The 22923-nt window shown below is 43.2% G+C and overlaps 1 pseudogene across 1 annotated transcript in view; it reads right to left on the reverse strand.

Moving 5' to 3' along the window:
* Nucleotides 1-22923, reverse strand: part of LOC311112957 — a 99881-nt pseudogene that overhangs the window by 68844 nt on the left and 8114 nt on the right. The window lies entirely within an intron of this gene.

Below are 22923 nucleotides of genomic sequence, written 5' to 3' on the forward strand. Positions count from 1 at the left end.
CACGATATGAACTAATACATTTGCTTTTTAAATGACCTAGACTGACCAGGTGAAAGCTATGATCCGTTATTGATGTCAAGGGGGGGGGGGGGGGGGGGGTTGGTTGTACTTGCTTCTATTCTAGGAAGGCTTTCCAGTAAATTTTGGAAAATTGCTGCAGGGACTTTTTTCCATTCAGCCACAAGAGCATTAGTGAGGTTGAGCACTGATGTTGGGTGATTAGGCCTGGCTCGCAGTCAGCGTTCCAATTCATCCCAAAGGTGTTCGATGGGGTTGAAGTCAGGGCTCTGTGCAGGCCAGTCAATTTCTTCCCTACCGATTTCGGCAAACCATTTCTGTATGGACCTTGCTTTGTGCACAGGTGTATTGTCATGCTAAAACAGGAAATGGCCTTTCCCAAACTGTTGCCACAAAGTTGGAAGCACAGAATCGTCTAGAATGTCATTGTATGCTGTAGCGTTAAGATTTCCCTTCACTGGAACTAAGGGGCCTAGCCCGAACCATGAAAAACAGCCCCAGACCATTGTTCCTCCTCCACCAAACATTACAGTTGGCACTATGCATTGGGGCAGGTAGCGTTCTCCTGGCATCTGCCAAACATAGATTAGTCCGTCGGACTGCCAGATAGTGAAGCGTGATTCATCACTCCAGAGAACGCGTTTCCACTGCTCCAGAGTCCAATGGCGGCGAGCTTTACACCACTCCAGCCGCCACTTGGCATTGCGCATGGTGATCTTAGGCTTGTGTGCGGCTGTTCGGCCTAGGAAACCCATTTCATGAAGCTCCCGACAAAGTTATTGTGCTGCTGTCGGGTGCTGACGTTGCTTCCAGAGGCAGGTTGGAACTTGGTAGTGAGTGTTGCAACCGAGGACAGGCGATTTTTATGCGCTACGCGCTTCAGCACTCGGCGGTCCCGTTCTGTGAGCTTGTGTGGCCTAACACTTCGCGGCTGAGCCGTTGTTGCTCCTAGACGTTTCCACTTCACAATAACAGCACTTACAGTTGACCGGGGCAGCTCTAGCAGGGCCGGAATTTTACGAACAGATTTTTAGAAAGGTGGCATCCTATGAAGGTGCCACGTTGAAAGTCACTGAGCTCTTCAGTAAGGCCATTCTACTGCCAATGTTGGTCTATGGAGATCGCATGGCTGTGTGCTCAATTTCATACACCTGTCAGCAACGGGTATGGCTGAAATAGTCGAATCCACTAATTTGAAGGGGTGTCCACATACTTTTGTATAGTGTATGTACATGGATGAACATGTGTGGGGTAAACACCTACACAATTAAACAAGTACATTTTATGTCAGTCTTCCATTCCTTGTATATTATTCACAGAAACATTCACTAAGTGTAACACCTGAGTGTGCCATGCCAGATTGGACACCCCAGCCAATCAACTAATTTGACACACTTTATCTAGTCTGTTTTACTATGTGGTTATTGTGGTTCTAAAAGGAAGCAATCTATCAGAAGGAGGATGCTCCTCTATTGGTCTCCTTCTCACAGAACACCCTACAGTAGTCGTTGTGCTTCACAAGGCATGTCTGTTTGAGAATGTACTGAACGTTCTTCCATCACATCATCCCAAAATGGCCCCTCCCCCTGGACCACAAGTTAGAATAGATGGTGCTGTGTCACAAATGAGATGCTTAACTCAGAGGGTTCAAATAGGGTTCATTAGCAGTTATTTGTGTTTTGGAACTGATTTCGGATAACGAAATATATATTACAGTCAGTTTTATAAATAACTGTTTTGCTGTGGCTGTAATCTGTCTGGTGCAACATGAACAACAAGTAAATATAGTGAGAACAACAGTGACACCACATAGACATCCTGCTGAAAACCACATAGAGACACAGAGACGCAGAGAGCAGGTAGGAGGGTCCAATGTGCACAAAGCCAGCAGGCCACCTGACCAAAGCGTAGATACGACCTCATCTTGGGCTTACAGAAGACTGCAGAGTACCTGTCAACTTGTTCACTGTGTGGGGGTGGGTGTGAGTGACATGCTATCAACACAATTAAAAGAGGACAACACATTACAGAGGAGAGATTACTTGAATGAATAGGTTGTCTCTCATACAGTGAGGGAAAAAAGTATTTGATCCCCTGCTGATTATGTATGTTTGCCCACTGACAAAGAAATAATCAGTCTATAATTTTAATGGTAGGTTTATTTGAACAGTGAGAGACAGAATAACAACAAAAAATCCAGAAAAACGCATGTCAAAAATGTTATAAACTGATTTGCACTTTAATGAGGGAAATAAGTATTTGACCCCTCTGCAAAACATGACTTAGTACTTGGTGGCAAAACCCTTGTTGGCAATCACAGAGGTCAGACGATTCTTGTAGTTGGCCACCAGGTTTGCACACATCTCAGGAGGGATTTTGTCCCACTCCTCTTTGCAGATCTTCTCCAAGTCATTAAGGTTTCGAGGCTGACGTTTGGCAACTCGAACCTTCAGCTCCCTCCACAGATTTTCTATGGGATTAAGGTCTGGAGACTGGCTAGGCCACTCCAGGACCTTAATGTGCTTCTTCTTGAGCCACTACTTTGTTGCCTTAGCCGTGTGTTTTGGGTCATTGTCATGCTGGAATACCCATCCACGACCCATTTTCAATGCCCTGGCTGAGGGAAGGAGGTTCTCACCCAAGATTTGACGGTACATGGCCCCGTCCATCGTCCCTTTGATGCGGTGAAGTTGTCCTGTCCCCTTAGCAGAAACACACCCCTAAAGCACCGTTCTCATGATCATTGCAACTCCACGAGGTGAGATCTTGCATGGAGCCCCAGGCCGAGGGAGATTGACAGTTCTTTGTGTTTCTTCCATTTGCGAATAATCGCACCAACTGTTGTCACCTTCTCACCAAGCTGCTTGGCGATGGTCTTGTAGCCCATTCCAGCCTTGTGTGGGTCTACAATCTTGTCCCTGACATCCTTGGAGAGCTCTTTGGTCTTGGCCATGGTGGAGAGTTTGGAATCTGATTGATTGATTGCTTCTGTGGACAGGTGTCTTTTATACAGGTAACAAGCTGAGATTAGGAGCATTCCCTTTAAGAGTGTGCTCCTAATCTCAGCTCGGAAGGGGTCAAATACTTATTTCCCTAATTCAAATGCAAATCAATTTCAACATTTTTGATATGCGTTTTTCTGGATTTTTTGTTGTTATTCTGTCTCTCACTGTTCAAATAAACCTACCATTACAATTATAAACTGATCATTTCTTTGTCAGTGGGCAAATGTACAAAATCAGCAGGGGATCAAATACTTTTTTCCCTCACTGTACTTATTCCACTATCACTGGAAATCAATTTTTTAAAATTACACGTAAAAACATGAGTCATTGTCTTCGTCATATAGAGAGCACTCTACTACCACTTTTATTTTGAGTGATGCTGTGGCTCCTCCTGTTAACTAAGCTACACTTTATAATAACTTAGTTGATGTTAGTAGTAATGATCCAGTGATGATGACTACCTAGCCTGTTTGATGCATGTGACGCTATGATGCTGATATGGATTTATAACATGATACAGATGTGTAATATGCATGTAATAAATGTATGTATTACCTTGTTATAGATTCTTAACAGCCACACAGTGTCTTTGTTGGGCCTTTGTTGACAGATATTATGACTACACACATTAACTACCTCAGGAAAGTAAGTTTTCAACGCTTGTTCGTCAAATTAATTAACTATTTGAACATATTCACAACTTCTAAATGTTGCTGCGTCTCTGCTGGTGAAGCAGTCGCAGGGGACTTCCATGTAACCTGCTGCTCCCTATCGACAGATAAATGAATTGCAGTCCTCCAAGGTGCACTTCTACATTCACATTTTGTCAATAGTTTGTGAAAAGTCCTCAGTCACAAAGTGTACATTGTCCTGTCTGAAATCAGTCGCTCAACAATATAAAAACTGTTCAAAGTATATTCACCTAAGCTGTTTATTTTTAGTTCAGGCTTTTCTCATGAAGAGAGTGAGTTGTGCTCTTAGTGACATGGTTGTTTGTGGTTTAGATGCAGGTGTTTGTAGAGAGCGCATGGTGAGGACTGTAGGTCATTGCTGGGGGTTAAAGATGAGTTTAGCTGAGAGTTAAATCTATTTAGGGCATTCAGAATACCACAGAGATCTTTTCAGGATACAGTTAAAAAAGATTTTGAGACAAACTTAAACACCAGTCAATAGATGCATTTTTACAGTGTATTATGCAACCAAACATACCTTTGTTACATTGAGCATAAGCCTAATATGGTTGTTGCATACTGAATCTGTGGGTAAAATTTAAAGAGAGAGAAACATATGAATGCAAACCAAACAATGCCTCTGAATGAATGCAGTTGAATGTTTTATTGGATCTAAAATGCACAACAGTTTCAATGTTAAAATGAGCTCCACAGAATACTATTACAACACACAATGAACAGCCATAGTTATACATACAGTGTAGAAAACACAAAATCAATGCAAGTTATTAAAGATCAAAAGTTGACGTTTCAGTCCATGTTTTTGCACCTCACCCCAGAATACACAGTGTCTCTCTCCATGGTGCCCCTCTGTCTCTGGGTCTTTGGCTTCTTGTGGATGACATTCAGAGCAGCGTAATGGACAGACGTGAGTGTGTCATCATCTTCTTGATCCTAAGAGGAATAGCAAAACAAATTCCAAAGACATCAGGAAATTACCTGATATTTTGACAGAAGGATCTGTTTACAGTTCATCAAACTCATAAAACATTTTTTTTTCACTGTATGGTCTGGATACCTGATTATAAGAACTGGGGACTCCCGGACCACTTGACTGAGGGTCCATTCCTTTTAGACAAACACATGGTGGAATTATCATCAACATCATCATTATCATCATCATCATCATCATCATCATACAATGAATTAACCCAGTTTCATGACTAAAATTTACATTTAGCAGACGCTCTTATCCAGAGCAACTTACAGGAGCAATTAGGGTTAAGTGCTTTGCTCAAGGGCACGTCAACAGATTTTTCACCTAGTTAGCTCGGGGATTAGAACCAGCGACCTTTCGATTACTGGCACAACGCTCTTAACCCCTAAGCTACCTGCCGCCCCAATGTGTAATGTATACCGCCCCAACAGTTTAAGCATATATTGTGGGCAATGATAACACTTACCTCTACACAGCAGAGAGGTTTTCTTGGTCATCTTATACAAAACACAACCAAGGACAATGATGAGGATGACACAAAGAGCCAACGCTACACCCAGACAGTACACCAAGAGAACATGGTCCTCCTTACAACCATCTGTAGAAATACAGACAGTGATAGAGGAAATTCAGGACTTTTTGTTCAACCAGGCATACAATTTATTCACAGCAATGTTAAAGAATTTTAGACAATTTCAGAAATGTCAGAAATATAACTTACGGTCAATGTCCAGCTTGGTCCCGTTGCCAAACAGTATCTCCCCACATGAGGCCACAGCACAGTAGTAAGTCCCAGCATCAGAGAGGCTGAGGTTCCTCTTGGGGAGGTTGTAGACACAGCTCTGTGTAGGAGACCCAGCCTCAGGGCTCTTCTCACACTGATCACTCCTGTCTCCATAGGTGTAAATGATTCCTGGATGGGATTCTCCTGAGCCATGTCTGAACCAATAGACACTGTGTTCTCCTGCACAGGTCTCAGTGTGTATTGTACAGTTCAGAGTCACAGAGTCTCCTGGCTGGACTGACTCAGACACAGGCTGCTGTACAACAGCTTTGCTTGGTCCTGAAATAAGTAGTTATGAACTAACTTTAGATGATGGATTAGCACATTTGAAGAATGAACATAAATAGCTATATTTTACAACATTAACATTAATACAACAACAGCCTACCTTTCAGAATGAGAAATATCCCATTTTTGAATTCCATCACATTAACATTAAGTCCCCCACAGAAATATGTGGCGGAGTCAGATGGATGAGTGTTGGAGATATGTAGGTGATAAAATCCGTTTCCACTTTGCACTATGAACCGAGGGTTATCCTTAAACTCACTGTAAAATGTTGCACCACCACCATATTTGTAAATTGTTGCTACAAGTTGAGGCTTCTGTCCTACATTTAGCTTGTACCATGAGATATAAGAATATCTGTCTGGATAGAAGCATCGCAGAATCACATTGTCTCCAAGATGAGCGTGCAGAAGAGGACTTGGATGGCCGATGTCTTCCGTGTCCACTATAAATGAAATGCAGTGAAGATAACTCAGACAACATAAACATTTACTTACTTTAATTACATTAACCCTAAGTCCTGGTTGTGTGTGGTGTACAGTGTTCGGTTTCCCTGAGTGTGTGAATCAAACATTGTTAAACATTGATTCAGGAGTGTGAAATATTAGAATCCTTGGTTAACCAATAGTATTTGAAGTTGTTAAACTACAATAACATAGATCATATAATGAGATGAACTTACAGGCTTGGATGAGAACCAGGACAAGACACAACCTGAACATCCTTCAACTTCTTCTCTCTGGTCTGGTGCAAAAGAACAACTGAGATGAGGGTCAAGAGACAAAGTGAAGTGACAGTATCAGCAGAAAAGTGTATCTACATACACCACATGACGCACAACTTTTAGGTTGGCTCCATTGGTTGTTTGAAGAGGAAGTGAGGTTGAGAAAATCTCCCACCTTACATACCGATACAGTATGTATTCATCGATGAATCAATGATGCGTTTCTCTCTAAAATGCTTACGCATTTATCTTCAAAGGGTGTAAAGTCCGAGTTATTGGTTTGTATTTTTTCATCATTTGGGTTGGTTGCTGTGACTAGTGGCACATACAGTGCCTATAGAACTTATACACTAACACTGGATTTCTTCACATTTTATTGTGTTACAAAGTGGGATTAAAATTGATTTAATTGTGATTTTTTTTGTCAACAATCTACACAAAAAAACTCATGTCAAAGTGGAAGAAATTCTAACATAAGATTACCTGGTGCAAATAAGTGGTAAGTATTGGGCAAGTGCTTAAACGTAGGAAATGTCATGTTACAACTATTATCATCAAAAGTAAGAGTTCAGACATTTGCAAAATGATAATACATATTTTGTACTACACTTCTTTTTACAAAAGCAAATGTATCCAGTCAGGATTTGAGACTTCTGAAAGCATCCTAGTAAGAAGAAATGGCACTAGTGGGGATGGCTGCCGTTTTACAAGCTCCAAACCAATTGTGCTATTGTATGTGTTTTTTTGCATTGTCTGTAACATATTTTGTAAATAATGTTTCTACCACCATCTCTTATGACCGAAAAGAGCTTCTGGATATCAGAACAGCGATTACGCACTTCAATTATTTATTTGACGAGTCAGACGCGAAGGATTTACTCCTGCTACCGGACCAGGCCCAAATTCCTGTCATTCGCATGAAGAAGAGACGCCGATACAGGGGACTAAAATCCGGATGCCTTGTTTGAATTCGTCAACCAGTGGCTAACCCGCCTCTTCCATCCGTCCTATTTGCCAACGTGCAATCAATGGAAAATAAACTGGATGAGCTCCGTTCGAGACTCTCCTACCAACGGGACATTAAAAACAGTAATATCTTACGTTTCACCAAGTCGTGACTGAACGACAACATGGATAATATACAGTTAGCTGGGTTTTCCGTGCATCGGCAAGACAAAACAGCTACCTCCGGTAAGACGAGGGGTGGTAGTCTGTGTCTATTTGATAATAACAACTGGTGCACGAAATCTAATATTAAAGAAGTCTCTAGGCTTTGCTCGCCTGAGGTAGTGTTCCTCATGATAAGCTGTAGACCACACTATTTACCAAGAGAGTTTTCATCTATACTGTTCGTAGCTGTCTATTTACCACCACAAACCGATACTGGCACCAAGACCGCACTCAACGCGTTGTATAAGGCCATAAGCAAACAAGAAAATGCTGATCCAGAGTCTGTGCTCCTAGTGGCCGGGGACGTTAATGCAGGAAAACTTACATCCATTTTACCTCATTTCTACCAGCATGTCACATGTGCAACCACCTCTAGACCACCTTTACTCCACACACAGACACATGTACAAAGCTATCCCTCGCCCTTCATTTGGCAAATCTGACCATAATTCTATCCTCCTGATTCCTGCTTACAAGCAAAAACTAAAGCAGGAAGTACCAGTGACTCGCTCAATACAGAAGTGGTCAGATGACGCAGATGCTAAGCTTCAGGACTGTTTTGCTAGCTGAGAGTAGAATATGTTCCGGGATTCATCCAATGGCATTGAGTATCCACATCAGTCACCAGCTTCATCAATAAGTGCATCGATGACGTCATCCCCACCAGTGACCGTACGTACATACCCCAACTAGACACCATGGATTACAGGCAACATCTGAACTGGGCTGAAGGGTAGAGCTGCCGCTTTCAAGGAACGGGACTCTAACCCGGACACTTATAAGAAATCACGCTATGCCCTCCGACGAACCATCAAACAGGCAAAGCATCAATAAAGGACTAAAATTGAATCCCACTACACCAGCTCTGACGCTTGTTGGATGTGGCAGGGCTTGCAAACTGTTACGGACTACAAAGGGAAATCCAGCCGCGAGCTGCCCGGTGACATGAGCCTACCAGACGAGCTAAATGATTTCTGTGCGCGCTTCGAGGCAAGCAACACTGAAGAATGCGTGACAGCACCAGCTGTTCCGGACTACTGTGTGATCACGCTCTCCGTAGCTTGATCACACAGTAAGCTGGCTTTTTTTCTGGCAACTCTTCTGTAAAGCCCAGCTCTGTGGAGTGTACGGCTTAAAGTGGTACTATGGACAGATACTCCAATCTCTGCTGTGGAGCTTTGCAGCTCCTTCAGGGTTATCTTTGGTCTCTTTATTGCCTCTCTGATTACTGCCCTCCTTGTCTGGTCTGTGAGTTTTTGTGTGCGGCCCTCTCTTGGGAGGTTTGTTGTGGTGCCATATTCTTTCCATTTTTAAAATAATGGATTTAATGGTGCTTCGTGGGATGTTCAAAGTTTCTGATATTTTTTTATAACCCAACCCTGATCTGTACTTCTCCACAACTTTGTCCCTGACCTGTTTGGAGAGCTCCTTGGTCTTCATGGTGCCGCTTGCTTGGTGGTGCCCCCTGCTTAGTGGTGTTGCAGACTCTGGGGCCTTTCAGAACAGGTGTATATAGACTGAGATCATGTGACAGATCATGTGACACTTAGATTGCACACAGGTGGACTTTATTTAACTAATTATGTGACTTCTGAAGGTAATTGGTTGCACCAGATCTTATTTAGGGGCTTCATAGCAAAGGGGGTGAATACATATGCACGCACCACTTTTCCATTATTAATTTTTTAGAATTTTTTGAAACAAGTAATTTTTTCATTTCACTTCACCAATTTGGAGTATTTTGTGTATGTCCATTACATGAAATCCAAATAAAAATCTATTTAAATTACCAGGTGGTGTCAGAGGAAGGCCCTAAAAATTGTCAAAGTCTCCAGCCACCCTAGTCGTAGACTGTTCTCTGCTTCCGCTCCAAATCTAGGTCCAAAAGGCTCCTTAACAGCTTCTACCCCCAATCCATATGACTGCTGAACAGGTAATCAAATGGCTACCTGGACTATTTTTCACTGTTGAATCCCGCTGTATATTATCTATGCTTGGTCACTTTACCCCTACCTACATGTACATATTACCTCAATTACCTCGACTAACCTGTAACCCCGGACATTAACTCGGTACCGGTACCCCCTGTATATAGCTTCGTTATTGTTATTTTATTGTGTTACTTTTTTTAGTTTCTTTAGTAAATATTTTCTTAACTCTTACCTTTCTTAAAACTGCATTGTTGGTTAACGGCTTGTAAGTAAGCATTTCACGGTAAGGTCTACACCTGTAGTATTCGGTGCAAGTGACAAATATAACTGGATTTCATTTGATTTAGTATCAGCTTTCACACTTCCTGGACAATTATGCTCTGCGTCTGAATAATTCTACATTGATATTAGGAGAATATTCCAATGCAGTGACAGTCTCTTCAGCTAGGCCCGACCATTACATTTTACAGCAAATGAGGAATGTACAAAATAGCCAAGTCACACGGACACAGTCAAGCTCAAAGGGGAGGTCAGTAAGGCTAAACTTAAAATGATGCTGATTGGAGGACTGCCACATCCTGTCTATGTGACACACCAGAGTAGATGGTATCTTCCTCTCTCTGTTCTCTCTGTTCTCTCCTCTGTCTCCTGGGCTTGGTACTCTTCTTGTCAGTGAACTTCAGGGCAGTGTAGTTCAGGCCATCATCGTCACCGTGGAGCTATGAGGATGAAACATATAATGCTGTAATATTTAGCTTTAATACTCTTTAAAACTCCAGTCTCACTCTTGATACAGCAATTCTGCTAATCTGTTGGGCTGACGTGTTGGCATGAGGCTTCCAATACTGGCTCTGCTGAGAAGGGGTCCTCGCTAAAAGATCAATGATAAAACATTAAATATACTTGAAACCTTTTCTTGTTTACTAATAAAAAGGCATACTGCTGTGAATGTCATATTTTCTGCTTCAAAATTAAGTAGTCTTGTGAAATGAAAAAAATGTCCAGAGAGGGAAGTGTTAAAAGGAGGGCTAGCGTTTTTGATCTATAACTATCATTGCTATTACTATTAGTATGAAGACTTTTACTGTACCTGCACAGTGTTCACATCGTGACCTCTTCATTCTCACAAAGAGGATAACGTTGACAACCACACTCAGAATCACAGCAGTTGTCAGGCAAGATAGAATGATGAGGAAAATAAGATTACTCTGATCACCCAACAGGTCTGAAACTTAGAAAACAAGGCTTGATTATTTTCTATTATTCTTTATTCCTCAGTGCTTTTGGCATAAAGGTTAGCTATAAAAGTTATATTTGAAATCTACTTTGAATTTAATGGAATTGACGTATTGACATGTCCTATCATTTGGGAGAAAATGTGTGGTATTTTGGTTATGCACAGCTTACCTTCGATGTCCAGCTTGGTCCCGTTTCCAAACAGTATCTCCCCACATGAGGCCACAGCACAGTAGTAAATCCCAGCATCAGAGAGGCTGAGGTTCCTCTTGGGGAGGTTGTAGACACAGCTCTGTGTAGGAGACCCAGCCTCAGGGCTCTTCTCTCTCTGATCACTCCTGTCTCCATGGGTGTAAATAATTCCTGGATGGGATTCTCCTGAGCTATGGCTGAACCAATACACACAGTGTTCTCCTGCACAGGTCTCAGTGTGTATTGTACAGTTCAGAGTCAAAGAGTCTCCTTTCTGGACTGACTCAGACACAGACTGCTGTACAACTGTTGTGTTTCTGGATGATGAACTTGACAAAAAGGTTTTCATGTCAGTAAATGTGTTTCCTATTTTGTGTCCTAACTCAACATTTGTTGAAAACTTAAGCTACAGTAATGTATGACTGTGCGAATACCTCACATTTAATTAAGACATTGAATATCCAAAAAGAAAAGTGCAACAATGCTCAAGATTATTGTTGCAGAACAGCAGTTTCTAGTTATTTCTCTCTAAATTCAGATTTTGTACCTTTAACAATGAGAATGGCTCCTTCTCCAAATCCACCTTGTTGGAATAAGAACTCCCACAGTAATATATTGATCAAATCAAATCAAATCAAATGTTATTGGTCACATGCGCCGAATACAACAGGTGCAGACATTACAGTGAAATGCTTACTTACAGCCCTTAACCAACAGTGCATTTATTTTAAACAAAAAAAGTAAGAATAAAACAACAACAAAAAAAGTGTTGAGAAAAAAAAGAGCAGAAGTAAAATAAAGTGACAGTAGGGAGGCTATATATACAGTAAAATAAAGTGACAGTAGGGAGGCTATATATACAGGGGGGTACCGTTGCAGAGTCAATGTGCGGGGGCACCGGCTAGTTGAGGTAGTTGAGGTAATATGTACATGTGGGTAGAGTTAAAGTGACTATGCATAAATACTTAACAGAGTAGCAGCAGCGTAAAAAGGATGGGGTGGGGGGGCAGTGCAAATAGTCCGGGTAGCCATGATTAGCTGTTCAGGAGTCTTATGGCTTGGGGGTAGAAGCTGTTGAGAAGTCTTTTGGACCTAGACTTGGCACTCCGGTACCGCTTGCCGTGCGGTAGCAGAGAGAACAGTCTATGACTAGGGTGGCTGGAGTCTTTGACAATTTTGAGGGCCTTCCTCTGACACCGCCTGGTATAGAGGTCCTGGATGGCAGGGAGCTTTGCCCCAGTGATGTACTGGGCCGTACGCACTACCCTCTGTAGTGCCTTGCGGTCAGAGGCCAAGCAGTTGCCATACCAGGCGGTGATGCAACCAGTCAGGATGCTCTCGATGGTGCAGCTGTAGAATTTTTTGAGGATCTGAGGACCCATGCCAAATCTTTTTAGTCTCCTGAGGGGGAATATGCTTTGTCGTGCCCTCTTCACGACTGTCTTGGTGTGTTTGGACCATGATAGTTCGTTGGTGATGTGGACACCAAGGAACTTGAAGCTCTCAATCTGTTCCACTACAGCCCCGTCGATGAGAATGGGGGCGTGCTCAGTCCTCTTTTTTTTCCTGTAGTCCACAATCATCTCCTTTGTCTTGGTCACGTTGAGGGAGAGGTTGTTGTCCTGGCACCACACGGCCAGATCTCTGACCTCCTCCCTATAGGCTGTCTCATCGTTGTCGGTGATCAGGCCTACCACTGTTGTGTCGTCGGCAAACTTAATGATGGTGTTGGAGTCGTGCCTGGCCATGCAGTCATGGGTGAACAGAGAGTACAGGAGGGGACTGAGCACGCACCCCTGAGGGGCCCCCGTGTTGAGGATCAGTGTGGCAGATGTGTTGTTACCTACCCTTACCACCTGGGGGCGGCCCGTCAGGAAGTCCAGGATCCAGTTGCAGAGGGAGGTGTTTAGTCCCAGGATCCTTAGCTTAGTGATGAGCTTAGAGGGCACTATGGTGTTGAATGCTGAGCTGTAGTCAATGAATAGCATTCTCACGTAGGTGTTCCTCTTGTCCAGGTGGGAAAGGGCAGTGTGGAGTGCGATAGAGATTGCATCATCTGTGGATCTGTTGGGGCGGTATGCAAATTGGAGTAGGTCTAGGGTTTCTGGGATTATGCTGTTGATGTGAGCCATGACCAGTCTTTCAAAGCACTTCATGGCTACAGACGTCAGTGCTACGGGTCGGTAGTCATTTAGGCAGGTTATCTTAGAGTTCTTGGGCACGGGGACTATGGTGGTCTGCTTGAAACATGTTGGTATTACAGACTCAGTCAGGGACATGTTGAAAATGTCAGTGAAGACACTTGCCAGTTGGTCAGCACATGCTCGGAGTACACGTCCTGGTAATCCGTCTGGCCCTGCGGCCTTGTGAATGTTGACCTGCTTAAAAGTCTTACTCACATCGGCTACGGAGAGCGTGATCACATAGTCATCCGGAACAGCTGGTGCTCTCATGCATGCTTCAGTGTTGCTTGCCTCGAAGCGAGCATAGAAGTGGTTTAGCTCGTCTGGTAGGCTTGTGTCACTGGGCAGCTCGCGGCTGTGCTTCCCTTTGTAGTCTGTAATAGTTTTCAAGCCCTGCCACATCCGACGAGCGTCAGAGCCAGTGTAGTATGATTCAATCTTAGACCTGTATTGACTCTTTGCCTGTTTGATGGTTCGTCGGAGGTCATAGCGGGATTTCTTATAAGCGTCCGGGTTAGAGTCCCGTTCCTTGAAAGCGGCAGCTCTACCCTTTAGCTCAGTGCGGATGTTTCCTGTAATCCATGGCTTCTGGTTGGGGTATGTACGTACGGTCACTGTGGGGACGACATCATCGATGCACTTATTGATGAAGCCAGTGACTGATGTGGTGTACTCCTCAATGCTGTCTGAAGAATCCCGGAACATGTTCCAGTCTGTGCTAGCAAAACAGTCCTGTAGCTTAGCATCTGCGTCATCTGACCACTTTTTTATTAACCGAATCACTGGTGCTTCCTGCTTCAGTTTTTGCTTATAAGCAGGAATCAGGAGGATAGAGTTATGGTCAGATTTGCCAAATGGAGGGCGAGGGAGAGCTTTGTATGCGTCTCTGTATGTGGAGTAAAGGTGGTCTAGAGTTTTTTTCCCTCTGGTTGCACATTTAACATGCTGGTAGAAATTAGGTAGAATGGATTTAAGTTTCCCTGCATTAAAGTCGCCGGCCACTAGGAGCGCTGCATCTGGATGAGCGTTTTCCTGTTGATTAATGGCCTTGTACAACTCATTCAGTGCAATCTTAATGCCAGCATTGGTTTGTGGTGGTAAATAGACAGCTATGAAAAATATAGATGAAAACTCTCTTGGTAAATAGTGTGGTCTACAGCTTATCATAAGATACTCTACCTCAGGCGAGCAAAACCTCGAGACTTCCTTAGTATTTGATTTTGTGCACCAGCTGTTGTTTACAAATATACAGAGACCGCCACCCCTTGTCTTACCAGAGTCAGACGTTCTGTCCTGCCGATGTAGCGTATAGCCTGCTAGCTGAATGTTATCATTGTTGTCGTTCAGCCACGACTCCGTGAAACATAAGATATTACAGTTTTTAATGTCCCGTTGGTAGGATAACCGTAATCTTAAATCGTCCATTTTATTCTCAAAAGCTTGAACGTTGGCTAATAGGATTGATGGAAGAGGCAGTTTACTCGCTCGCCGTCGGATCCTTACAAGGCACCCGGATCTGCGTCCACGATATCTCCGTCTCTTCCTCACGCGAATGACGGGGATCTGGGCCTTGTCGGGTGTCTGTAGGATATCCTTCGCGGCCGCCTCGTTGAAGAAAAAATCTTCGTCCAATGCGAGGTGAGTAATCGCTGTCCTGATATCCAGAAGCTCTTTTTGGTTATAAGAGACGATGGCAGAAACATTATGTACAAAATAAATTACAAATAACGCGGAAAAACACACATAATAGTACAATTGGTTAGAGGGCTGTAAAACGGCAGCCATCTTCTCCGGCGCTGTTCTAGTAATATATTGATGAGCTGCATCTCTGAGATCCTTAGGTGTTTTATTCCTTTACCACTTTGCACTGAGAAGCGAGGGTTGCCTTTAAATTCATTGTGGAGTGTAGCATTATTGTCAAACTTGTAAAAAGTTGTCATGAGCTGAAAATTGTCACCCAAGGTTTGCTTGAACCACAAGAAGTGCATTGCCAAGTTTCCTTCATGGAAGCAGTGTAAAGTCACTGTGTCTCCTATGTTGGTTGACACAAGGCGCATGACTGAGGATTGTACCGCAGCTAGAATATACACAAAGACAAATATGAATTGCATCAATAAAGTTCTTGGGTGTCTTCAAATTTAGGGTGTACCCCCTATAAGCACAGAAATATACAAGTTGGACCTACCCATCTCCCTGAGAAGTGGAAATATCAGGCAGAGTGTGATGATCATCTTTGAAGTTGTCATGCTCTTTACTAACTGTGTCTTGAGTGGAAGAAGTCTACCCATGTAGACAACACTTCAACAGTGGGCTATTTGGTGATTGGTTGAACTGGACACATCATTTTTGTTGATGCCTTATCCAGCCCACCATAAACTGAGAATCACTTACTGTATATAATCAATGCTAAAAGTGGACCAATGCTAGTAATTTGCAACAACTGGCTGGAAGAAAGCTGTCTAATACTCTGTTAAAACTCTTATCTGGATAGATACTCTGTGTAAGAACAATTAAAATATCATCCAACAACCTTTTCTTCCTTCTTGAAAATCATACTTTACCACCTGATTTACCATCACGTGTTGTTGTTTTTTCTTTATAGATTTTTTATGTAGTTTGTACTTGTACATTTTTGAAGCATACATTATATGTACCGTACTCCTGAGTGGCGCAGTGGTCTAAGGCACTGCATCGCAGTGCTAACTGTGCCACTAGAGATCCTTGTTCGAATCCAGGCTCTGTCGCAGCCGGCCGCGACCGGGAGACTCATGGGTGGCGCACAATTCGTCCAGGGTAGGGGAGGGAATGGCTGGCAGGGATGTAGCTCAGTTGATAGAGCATGTCGTTTGCCACGCCAGGGTTGTGGGGTCGATTCCCACGGGGGGCCAGTATAAAAAAAATATGTATTCACTAACTGTAAGTCGCTCTGGATAAGAGCGTCTGCTAAATGACTAAAATGTAAATGTATGCTCTTGGTATCAAAATCAGTTGTGTGCCTTAGAAATCTTTGGCCCCACCACATGCAGCAGTTACGGTGCTCCTGATGACCTATAGGAGGACTGTTATACATAGAACATGACTTGATACTGTATGTACAGCATGAATAGGGGTGGAGCATTATGACTGTATAATGGGGAAAACACCTACAGGATGAAGCAGGTCTATTTTATGTCAGTCTTACTTTCACTATCGTTCAAAGAAACATCATGTGTAACATCTTTGTTTACTAGGGGTCAGGGGTTTACCTGGGTGGGTAAGGCTCTTGGCTGTACCCTGGATACACCTTCTACTCTACACTCTGTAAACTAATGATTACAGTTCAAGATTTTGATAAAACCTATGATCTTGTAAGTGATAAGATACTTTGTTAGTCTACATTATCTATTATTGATGTCACTTGTTAAATCCACTTCAATCAGGGAAGATGAAGGGGAGGAGACAGGTTAAAGAAGGATTTGTAATCCTTGAGACAATTGAGACATGGATTATTTGATTCAGAGGGTGATTGGGCAAGACAAAATATTTCAGTGCCTTTGGTAGTAGGTGCCAGGAAAACCGGTTTGTGTCAAGAACTGCAACACTGCTGGGTTTTTCACTCTCAACAGTTTCCTGTGTGTATCAAGAATGGTCCACCACCCAAAGGACATTCAGCCAACTTGACACAACTGAAGCATTGGAGTCAACATGGGCCAGCATCCCTGTGGAATGCTTTCGACACCTTGTAGAGTCCACGTACAGAATAATTGAGGCTGTTCTGATGGCAAAAGTGTGTGTGTGTGTGGGGGGGGGGGGGGGGGGGGATTAATATGGAGATGGTCCCCTCTTTGCAGCTGTAACAGCCTCCACTCTTCAGGGAAGGCTTTCCACTAGATGTTGGACTTGCTTCCATTCAGCCACAACAGCATTAGCGAGGTCGGAATCTGATGTTGGGTGTTGGCTCGTAGTCGGCGTTCCAATTCATCCCAAAGGCGTTCGATGGGATTGAGGTCAGGGTTCTGTGCAGTCCAGCAAGTTCTTTCACAATGATCTCGACAAACTTTTTCTGTACGGACCTTACTTTGTGCACAGGGTCATTGTCATTCTGAAACAGGAAAGGGCCATCCACAAACTGCTGCCACAAAGTTGGAAGCACAGAATCGTCTAGAATTTCCCTTCACTTGAACTAAGGGGCCTAGCCCGAACCATGAAAAACAGCCCTAGGCAATTATTCCTCCTCCACAAAACTTTACAGTTGGGGGAAAGTAGCGTTCTCCTGGCATGCGCCAAACACAAAATCGTCCGTCGGACTGCCATATAGTGAAGCGTGATTATTCACTTCAGAGAACACGTTTCCACTGCTCCAGAGTCCAATGGCGGTGCTCTTTGCACCTCTCCAACCTACGCTTGGCATTGCTCATGGTGATCTTAGGCTTGTGTGCGGCTGATCGACCATGGAAACCCATTTCATGAGGCTCCCGACAAACAGTTATTGTGCTGACGTTGCTTCCAGAGGCAGTTTGGAACTCCGTAGTGAGTGTTGCAACCAAGGACAGACCATTTTTACGCGCTGCGCTTCAGCACTCTGTGTTCCCATTCTGTGAACTTGTGTGTCCTACCACTTCGCGGCTGAGCCGTTGTTGCTCCTTGAAGTTTCCACTTCTTAATGAAAATTTTACAAAATCATTTGTTAGACAGGTGGCATCCTATGACGGTGCCACACTGAAAGTCACAGAGCTCTTCAGTAAGGCCATTCTACTGCCAATGTTTGTGTGCTCAGTTTTATACACCTGTCCGCAACGGGTGGGTCTGAAATAGCCAAATCCACTAATTTGAAGGCCACATGCTTTTGTATAGTGTATGTAAAAGTGTATGTAAGTGGGGTAAACGCCTACAAAATAAACAAGTACATTTTATGTCAGTCTTACATTCATTGTTCATCATTCACAAAAACATTCACTAAGTGTAACACCTGATAGCGCATGCCTGATTGGACACCCCAGCCAACCAGCTAATGTGACACACTTTACCTATGTAGTTAGTTTTACTTTGTGGTTAGTGTGGTTCTAAAAGGAAGCAATCTATCAGAAGGAATGTACTGAAAGTTCTCCCATGACATCATCACAAAATGGACCCTCCCCCTGGACCACAGGTTAGAATAGATGGTGCTGTATCACACAAGAGATGCTTAACTCTGAGGGTTCAAATAGGGTTCATTAGCAGTTATGTGTGGTTTGTAACAGATTTCGTATTTAAAAAAAATATTGCAGTCAGTTTAATAAATAACTGTTTTGCTGTGGCTGTAATCTGTCAGGTGCAACATGAACAACAAGTAAAGATAGTGAGAACAACAGTGACACCACATAGACATCCTGCTGAAAACCACATAGAGACACAGAGACACAGAGAGCAGGTAGGAGGGTCCTGTGTGCACAAAGCCAGCAGGCCAGAAGACCAAAGCATAGATATGGCCTCGTCTTGGGCTTACAGAAGACTGCAGAGTACCTGTGAACTTGCTTGTGGGGGTGGGTGTGAGTGACATGCTTTCAACACAACTAAAAGAAGACAACACATTACAGAGGAGAGATGACTTGAATAAATAGATTGTCTCCCATACTTATTCAACTACTCCCTGGAACTCAATATAAAACTACACACAAACACGAGTCATTGTCTTTGTCATATAGAGATCACTCTGCTACCCATTTTATTTTGAGTGATTGTGTGGCTCCTCCAGGTAACTAAGCTACACTTTATAATAACTTAGTTGATGTTGGTAGTAATGATCCAGTGATGATTACTACCTAGCCTGTTTGATGCATGTGACACTATGATTCTGAAATGGATTCATAACATGATACAGATGTGTAATATGCATGTAATAAATGTACATATTACTTTGTTATAGATTCTTAACAGCCACACAGTGTCTTTGTTGGGCCTTTGTTGACAGATATTATGACTACACACATTAACTACCTCAGGAAAGTACGTTTTCAACGCTTGTTCGTCAAATTAATTAACAATTTGAACATATTCACAACTTCTAAATGTTGCTGCGTCTCTGCTGGTGAAGCAGTCGCAGGGGACTTCCATATAACCTGCTGCTCCCTATCGACAGATAAATGAATTGCAGTCCTCCAAGGTGCACTTCTACATTCACATTTTGTCAATAATTAGTGAAAATTGCTCAGTCACAAAGTGTACATTGTCATATCTGAAATCTGGCGATCAACAATATAAATACTATTCGAAGTATATTAATCTAGCATGTTTATTTTTAGTTCAGGCTTTCCTCATGAAGACAGTGAGTTGTGCTCTTAGTGACATGGTTGTTTGTGGTTTAGATGCAGGTGTTTGTAGAGAGCGCATGGTGAGGACTGTAGGTCATTGCTGGGGGTTAGAGATGAGATTAGCTGAGAGTTAAATCTATTTAGGGCATTCAGAACACCACAGAGATGTTTTCAATATACAGCTAAAAAAGAGTTTGAGACAAACTAAAATACCAGTCAATAGGTGTATATTTACAGTGTATTATGCAACTAAAAAGAGCTTTGTTACATTGAGCATGAGCTTAATATTGTTGTTGCATACTGAATCTGTGGATGAAATTCAAGGACAGAGAAAAATATGAATGCAAACCAAACAATACCTCTATATGAAAGCAGATGAATGTTTTATTTGATCTAAAATGCACAACAGTATCAATGTTCAACCGAGCTTGACAGAATAGAATTGTACCACACAATGAAAAGCCATAGTTATACATACAGTGTAGAAAACACAAAATCAGTGCAAGTTATTAAGGGTAGGTAACAACACATCTGCCACACTGATCCTCAACACGGGGGCCCCTCAGGGGTGCGTGCTCAGTCCCCTCCTGTACTCTCTGTTCACCCATGACTGCATGGCCAGGCACGACTCCAACACCATCATTAAGTTTGCCGACGACACAACAGTGGTAGGCCTGATCACCGACAACGATGAGACAGCCTATAGGGAGGAGGTCAGAGATCTGGCCGTGTGGTGCCAGGACAACAACCTCTCCCTCAACGTGACCAAGACAAAGGAGATGATTGTGGACTACAGGAAAAAAAAGAGGACTGAGCACGCCCCCATTCTCATCGACGGGGCTGTAGTGGAACAGGTTGAGAGCTTCAAGTTCCTTGGTGTCCACATCACCAACGAACTATCATGGTCCAAACACACCAAGACAGTCGTGAAGAGGGCACGACAAAGCCTATTCCCCCTCAGGAGACTAAAAAGATTTGGCATGGGTCCTCAGATCCTCAAAAAATTCTACAGCTGCACCATCGAGAGCATCCTGACTGGTTGCATCACCGCCTGGTATGGCAACTGCTTGGCCTCTGACCGCAAGGCACTACAGAGGGTAGTGCGTACGGCCCAGTACATCACTGGGGCAAAGCTCCCTGCCATCCAGGACCTCTATACCAGGCGGTGTCAGAGGAAGGCCCTCAAAATTGTCAAAGACTCCAGCCACCCTAGTCATAGACTGTTCTCTCTGCTACCGCACGGCAAGCGGTACCGGAGTGCCAAGTCTAGGTCCAAAAGACTTCTCAACAGCTTCTACCCCCAAGCCATAAGACTCCTGAACAGCTAATCATGGCTACCCGGACTATTTGCACTGCCCCCCCACCCCATCCTTTTTACGCTGCTGCTACTCTGTTAAGTATTTATGCATAGTCACTTTAACTCTACCCACATGTACATATTACCTCAACTACCTCAACTAGCCGGTGCCCCCGCACATTGACTATGCAACGGTACCCCCCCTGTATATATAGCCTCCCTACTGTCACTTTATTTTACTGTATATATAGCCTCCCTACTGTCACTTTATGTCACTTTATTTTACTTCTGCTCTTTTTTTCTCAACACTTTTTTGTTGTTGTTTTATTCTTACTTTTTTTGTTTAAAATAAATGCACTGTTGGTTAAGGGCTGTAAGTAAGCATTTCACTGTAATGTCTGCACCTGTTGTATTCGGCGCATGTGACCAATAAAATTTGATTTGATTTGATTATTAAAGAGCAAAAGCTGACGTTTCAGTCCATGTTTTGGCACCTCACCCCAGAATACACAATGTCTCTCTCCATGGCGCTCCTCTGTCTCTGGTCTTTGGCTTCTTGTGGATGACATTCAGAGCAGCGTAATGGACCGACTTGAGTGTGTCATCATCTTCTTGATCCTAAAAGGAATAGCAAAACAAATTCCAAAGACATTAGGAAATTACCTGATATTTTGATAGAAGGATCTGTTTACAATTCATCAAACTCATACAGAATTTTTTTCACTTTATGGTCTGCATGCCTGGTTATGAGAATTGGGGACTGCCGGACCACATGACTGAGGGTGCATTGCTTTTAGACAAACACATGAAGGAATCATCATCATCATCATCATTATCAACATCATCATCAACATCATCATACAATGAATTAACCCAATTTCATGACTAAAACAGGCTGTAAAGTAAAACAATATGTGGAAAAAGTCAAGGGGTCTGAGTATTTTCCGAATGCACTGTATATTGTTCACAATGATAACGCTTACCTCTACACAGCAGAGAGGTTTTTTTATTATATTATTATTATTATTATTATTATTATAGGTTTTCTTGGTCATCTTATACAAAACACAACCAAGGACGATGCTGAGGATGACACAAAGAGCCACCCAGACAGTACACCAAGAGAACATGGTCCTCCTCACAACCATCTGTAGAAATACAGACAGTGATAGAGGAAATTCAGGACATTTTGTTCAACCAGGCATGGAATATATTCTCAGCAATGTGAAAGAATGTTAGACATTTTCAGAAATGTCAGAAATATCACTTACTTTCAATGTCCAGCTTGGTCCCTTTCCCAAATAGTATCTCCCCACATGAGGCCACAGCACAGTAGTAAGAGATGCTGAGGTTCCCCTTGGGGAGGTTGTAGACACAGCTCTGTGTAGGAGACCCAGCCTCAGGGCTCTTCTCACACGGATCACTCCTGTCTCCTTGGGTGTAAATGAATCCTGGATGGGATTCTCCTGAGCCATGTCTGAACCAATAGATACTGTGTTCTCCTGCACAGGTCTCAGTGTGTGACCATAACTCTATCCTCCTGATTCCTGCTTATAAGCAAAAACTGAAGCAGGAAGCACCAGTGATTCGGCTAATAAAAAAGTGGTCAGATGACGCAGATGCTAAGCTACAGGATTGTTTTGCTAGCACAGACTGGAACATGTTCCGGGATTCTTCAGACAGCATTGAGGAGTACACCACATCAGTCACTGGCTTCATCAATAAGTGCATCGATGATGTCGTCCCCACAGTGACCGTACGTACATACCCCAACCAGAAGCCATGGATTACAGGAAACATCCGCACTGAGCTAAAGGGTAGAGCTGCCGCTTTCAAGGAACGGGACTCTAACCCGGACGCTTATAAGAAATCCCGCTATGACCTCCGACGAACCATCAAACAGGCAAAGAGTCAATACAGGTCTAAGATTGAATCATACTACACTGGCTCTGACGCTCGTCGGATGTGGCAGGGCTTGAAAACTATTACAGACTACAAAGGGAAGCACAGCCGCGAGCTGCCCAGTGACACAAGCCTACCAGACGAGCTAAACCACTTCTATGCTCGCTTCGAGGCAAGCAACACTGAAGCATGCATGAGAGCACCAGCTGTTCCGGACGACTATGTGATCACGCTCTCCGTAGCCGATGTGAGTAAG

Source organism: Coregonus lavaretus, assembly GCF_964263955.1.
Source record: "Coregonus lavaretus genome assembly, chromosome: 39".
NCBI lineage: Eukaryota > Metazoa > Chordata > Actinopteri > Salmoniformes > Salmonidae > Coregonus > Coregonus lavaretus.